This window comes from Castanea sativa, chromosome 5 (assembly GCF_040712315.1).
Source record: "Castanea sativa cultivar Marrone di Chiusa Pesio chromosome 5, ASM4071231v1".
NCBI lineage: Eukaryota > Viridiplantae > Streptophyta > Magnoliopsida > Fagales > Fagaceae > Castanea > Castanea sativa.
Window position 1 is genome coordinate 72,834,737 of NC_134017.1, and position 6,589 is coordinate 72,841,325.

Sequence of the window (6,589 nt, forward strand, 5' to 3'; positions counted from 1 at the left end):
TCTTAACTTCCTTCTTGGACAGGACAACCCTATTGTGGGATTGGTCCAAATCTTTTTTGGGTTGATGGTTACTGGGTTCAGGTTTACTTGGTTCTTGTACCGAAGGCTGGTGGGTTAGGCTAGGCTCCTGAGGCTTGACAATGGGGTTACCCATTCTTAGGTGAGAGGTTTTGGCGCTACAACCTCTCTTGAAATGGTCACGCTTGCCGCAACCATGACATTTTCCAGGCTTGTTCTTAGTTCTTTGGTAGGCTTTGGAAATAGGTCGATGAGCTCTGCTAGCACGTCTTTCAGGCCTTTTCAATCTCAGGCGTTTCCATTTGGCTTCTAGGGATTCTTCATCTGTGTCAGAGGAGGAACTGCTAGAGGTTGTACGGATTTTTAACACCTTAAGCTGACTTGTACATTTTGGTGAAGGAACGGCTGGTTTCTTTGCTAGTTCTTCAAGTTTCTGGGCAACTATTTCTAAGGCTGTTTTGTCCTTAGGATAACTGGGGTTGGTTGCAGGAGGCTTGACTAGAGGCTGCTTAAGGGTTAGATTGCTAACCATATCCTTAGTTGGGTTGGGTTCATCTAAGGTCCAAGTTCTGGTAGAGACACAAAACTGCTTGTGCTGGCCAAAATACCTTTCGAAGTATATGAAAAAGGGGACATTACGGGATATTTCCCTCATGAATGCCGTCCATGCTTCAAATACTTTTTCTTTTTTATCTCTGGTATAATTGGCTTTGTAGGCTTCTCTCTTAGTCATGTTTTCCTCAGAACTAAACTCCTTACCTAATTCTTCTAGGTCAGAAACGAATTCTCTGTTTAGGACTAAGATATTCAGAGATTCTTCTTGCTGGTCTGGAGGCTGTTCCATATCAGTTCCAGATGGGGATGGGGGGGATTGCTCACGATCGTCTTCTTCATTGACAATCGAATCCTGTTTGGCTGTGTAGCAAGGTGTGGTGAGTTGGGAATTGGATCTAACTCCCTGAAGTTGAACACCTAAGTCTCTTTTGGACGTTGGGAAAGGGGATCCTAAAGGTTTGGTTGAGCTACACTGGGATGCAGGTCTATCTCTAAGGTAGATAGGTGACTGCCTACGGGGCTGATGTAGATCGGTTGGAGATCTAAACCGGGATATGTCCAGAGGTTGCCTACACTCATAGTCTAGAGGAGTGCTAAGCCTAGATCCGTCGAAACTTAATCTAACCATGCCGTCGGCTAGCTGTTGGACAAATTCTAGATCTGGATTCTGGGCTGGGTTTTGGATCTGTAGAGTATGGTTCTCATTCTCTAAAGTCCAGTTGGTTGGGAAAGGGACTTCTGACCATTTGAGGGTTCTTGGAACCCTAATCTTAGCGCTAGGGTCAGTGGTCTGGATGAGAGTTGTCTCACCTTTCTGTCTCCTATCAAGTGCTCCAACATTCATATTCGTACTCATGCACTTGTAGTAAACTCTGTATATCAAGGCGATCTGACTGGTTCCCTGTGTCATGAGGGTTCCATGGGTCTTGATATTGAGTGTGAGAGCTTTGATAACTGTGCTGTCATGGAGATAGATGCTAAAATCTGGGAAACAGTTAAAATGGATGGGTCCGTTGCTAAGACTGGTTTCTATAGTTCCTAGGAGGCTGTCATCGAATCTGATGTGATGAGCATCTCTAAGGGCCATGAGGATTGAGCTGTTCAAACCTCTTCTGGTGAGTGGTTTCACTCCAACTTGGACTAACCCTATGTGTAGGAAGTTATGTCCTTTGTCTTTATGCTTCTGGATAGCTGAAGGGGATAACAAGTAGCACGTTTCGTACTCCTTGTTGATTCCATAGACTTGTTCTATGGTCTTAACATGGTAGTCTGTTTTGAAAGTTGTTTTCAAAGACCATGAAGACTTATAGAATTGGCTGGTGGCTACTTTTGGGATATTCCAATCTCCTATGTCTAGATCTAGATCGGATAGCTCAAAAGATTCCGAATTAAGAACTCCTACGTCTGCTGGGATATCTGGAATGGATGTAGGTTGGGAACATCTACTGCTGGTAGAAGAGTAACTTCTAAACAACCTATTCATGATTCTGGGGTTACAAGTTTAAATCAACGATTACAACCTAGTCACCTTTATCCTCAAACTTCTGGTTCTAACCTTTAGATCAGAAGCACAAGTATACAACTATGGGAAAGACACCTGATCTGTGAACCCCTTTCCGCCGGACTCTCCTCCAAAATGGGGACCACCCTAACACGCCTTCTCTCGGCTTCAACGGGCTGACCAAACCAAACCTAGGAAGATTTTCGGCCTCTTTATAGAACAGGGCACACCACAGATTTTGGTACAAATCTCACAGGTATATAAATCTGCAACAAACTTTAGGGCTAAACACAAAAATAGGAAGAATAGGGATAACAAGGAAGCAAAGGTTAATCTGAACAAATAATCACAGAATAACGAATAGAATGGTTAGAAGGAGGCTCAGCCTACCAGTTGCAGATGTAATAGAAAATGATGAAATAATAGCAGACGAAGAAATAAATAAAAGGGAATGGAAGAGTTATCATGAAATAGATGTAAAACAAAATATGGGGTATGGGAGATATATCCATAAAATAATTCAAAATAATTATAATGCCAAAATAATCTGGATAACTATGGCGGCAGTGCCAATCAACTTGTTTATATGATAAACAGTAACTTACAATCCGACCGGGCCAAACTTGGCTCTGATACCAAAAGGGGGGTAAGTTACAGGCTAAGGGGGGTAAGTTACATATATATATATATTAGGATTGAGAACGTGAGGATTTTTTTATTCTTTTTTGGAGAAAGAATGTAGGATCATATAACTCATGCATTGTACGCTTTGTTTGTTTTAAAATAAAAAAATTTCGGAAATTTTTTTTTTCTCATTTTCAGGTGTTTGTTTGCACATAAAAAATAATCAAACTTGTAAAACATTTTTTATTGACCGTAAAATCCTTTATAAAAAGATGTAAAAATATTTTACCTGGTTTGGTGGCTAGAGACACCGCTCTAGAGACCAGTGCTAGGTTGAGAGGAGAAAAAGGAAACATAAGATTGTTTTCTTGAAGAAACAAAAAGGAAACATGAGATTGATTTGATTCCCTAGGTTGTTTGACACAAGAGAGGAGATAAAGGAGGGGGATGTATTTGAAACATAAGAAAATGCATGGTTAAGATTGATTTGATTTTTATATTGTAAAATGAGTAATATGTCCTTGACACTTTTTATAAACCACGTGTATTTTCCAATCATAAAGATTGGCACAAAGGTAAAAAACAAGCATTTTCCTTTGACAATTTTACCTATTTATCCTAGCCTTAAACCAATAGAAATAAAATAAAAATATTATTATTATAAATTGATAAATTAAATAATTATTTTTGTATTATATATATCATTTGGGATATGTTATTGTGAGGACCATAGAATCTAATAGCCTAAGCCCACTTAGAACAGTATATTTGTACAGTTCAACTTTGGCCCAAATTAATAAATTTGTAAGAGATGGAATCAAACTACAAGTGTGGGTCTTGCCCAAGGATGAAAATAAGGAAGAGAGACTTTATATTATCAAATATATTGGAAATAGTCTTAATACAAGCTTGCCCGAGGAGGCCAAGGATAAACAATAAAAGACACTTCACTTTCTTCTCTCTGGTTTTAACTCTCTTTCCTTTGATATTGTTTGCCCAGATCCCTTTATTTGAAAACCATCTATTTCTTATATACTTCCACCTACTTCTTATCTTGACCTCCCATCTTTACCTACCCAATTTATCCTGGTGACACTTGTCCCTTTAAACATCTGAAGAAGGTGGTAGAAGGAGTTTGCTTAGTTGTGAGTTGTACTGTTTAGGTCACTTCCTCATCAATGCAACTGATAAAGCTATTGTCCATCATTTAATGCGGAGGCAACAACCTACTTCCTACTGGAAACTTCCTCTTACCTCTATGAGTCTTGTTCTCCAACCAATCCTCCCTTCCTGGAGCTCCTAAGAATATTTCGTATCTTCTCCTCCTCTCCTCAGGTGAACTCCCTCCTTAGATGTAAGACGCTACAACATCAACACTATAGTACTTTCTTCCGTCCTCGGGCCCCCACAGTTATACTGTAGTATAGTATAGTATAGTATTGTTTTGTTTTGTTTTTTTGAATTTTCCATGATTTATAGCATATATTTTGTTTCTCATAATTTATTTGGAAGAAGATTTAAAAAAAAAAAAAAAAACTTGATATTGTATTTATGAATCAAATGGCATTTTGGAAAAAAAAAATCTTAGAAATAAAGCAAATATAAGTATCTCATATTTTTAGGATATTTATTAGATTTCAAATCAAACCAAATGTAGAAAAAGTTACATTTTCAGACATCTAGATTGCTAGGTATTACATTTTTAGAAATCTGGATGCTAGGGATGATTAGAATTTTCCCATACCAAGCGCCACTAAGGTTAGATATAGAATTTATTTATAGCACTTTTTTTTTGATAAGTAATAAGACTTTATTGAAAAGAATTGAACATCATGTTCACGATGGTGAACACGTTGAACAATGAACCAAATACAAGAAAATCAAGAAGTACAGGAAATAGAAACTAAAAAATCAGATACAACAGTGCAATTCATACACCCCTAAACACGAACCCAAAGAAACAAAGTACGAAAAAGTAGACTTTTTAGTTGTTCCAAAGTTCTCTCCTTATCTTCAAAAATGCGAGCATTACGTTCTTGCTAGACTAACCACATTACACACGCTAGGACCATATTCCAAATGGTTGAACGATGCTTTCCAAACTAGTTTCTCCAAATATGAAAAAAGAGTTCACTGACCTTGGCATTACCCATTGAATCCCAAACACTGCAAAAACTTCACACCATAAGGCATGAGAGAACTTACAATGAAGAAGTAGGTGATTCACTGATTCTCCATCGCAGCAACAACATATGCAACACCTATTAATCAAAAACTGACCTTTCTTAATAAGGTTGTCAATAGTGAGTATCCCATTATTAGCTGCTGTCTATAAGAAAAAAGACACCCGTTTAGGCACCTTAATACGCCAGATACACTCCCAAGGAAAGGCATCAGTGGTAGGATTAGATAATAGCTTATAAAGAGAGCGCACATCAAAAACACCCGATGTAGTCAATCTCCAGACCAACTGATCATTCCCCTCACCCCTCGGCATAGAGAAAATAAATAAACTCAAAGAATGAATAGATAGTGGTTGTCTGCCAATCTTGAGGACCATGACGGAACAATAAATTCCAGCTCCTCTCTCTTTCTGAATTTGATACAACCAAGTCACAGACCCATGCTTCTTTAGAGACAGAGCATTCATACATAGAAGGAAATAGTTCCTTCAAAGGAGTAGGCCCACACCATGGGTCATGCCAAAAACTAACACAGCTACCTTCCCCCACATTATACAAAATCTGGCTAAAGAACTTCTCTGTTCCTAATGTAATACTCCTCCATATCCCACACTCGTGGGCACCTCTTACCCCTCTAGTACACCAGCCTCCTCTTGCCTCCCCATATTTATTTACTATAACCTGACGCCATAGTCTATGTTTTTCTTTCCCAAAACGCCATAACCACTTCCCAAGCAAAACCTTGTTAAACAACCCAACCCTCTGGATTCCCAAACCACCACATTCAAGTGGTAAGCATACTTTATCCTAAGCAACTAAAGGATACTTAAACACATCCTCTGAGGCCCCCCAAAGGAAATTCCTTTGAATCCTACTGCCACAGCTTGAGGGATAGTAAACAACAATAAAAAGTAGGTGGGAAGACTCGATAGGGTACTCTTTAACAAAGTAAGCCTATCACCTTTCGACAAATAGAGTATTTTCCATCCAGCCAGCTGTTTCTCCATCTTTTCTATACTAGGATTCCAAATTGATGAATCCTTATAATGTGCCCTGAGGGACATGCCCAAATATCTCATAGGCAGTATGCCCACCTTGCAGCAAAGGATATGAGCCTAATCGTTCAAATTTCCCACATCACCAACAGGAACAATCTCACTCTTGCCTACATTAACTTTCAAGCCTTTAATAGTTTCAAAGAAGATCAGCACCATTTGCAAGTATAATAACTGTTCCCTAGAAGCATCACAAAACAAAATAATATCATCAGCAAAAAGAGGGTGAGAGATATGGATACCCCCCTGTCTGTGGGACCCTGCTTGAAATCCACAAAAAAAACCACCATTTTCTGTCATCTTCAACAATCTACTTAACACTTTCATAACCAAAAGAAATAAAAGCGGAGACAAAGGATCCCCTTGGCGCAGACTACGGGAACTACCAAAAAAACCCGCAGGAGATCCATTAACCAGAATAGAGAATTTAACTGTAGAGATGCACGCCTTAATCCACCTACTCCACCTTGCCCCAAAGCCCATCGTTTCCATAAGGTAAAATAGTGCATTCCAATTCACATGATCATAAGCCTTCTCAATGTCTAGCTTAATTATAACACCAAGAGTACCACTCTTCAACTTGTTGTCTAAGCATTCATTGGCAATTAGAACCGAGTCAAGAATTTTTCTCCCTCCCACAAAAGAATGTTGAG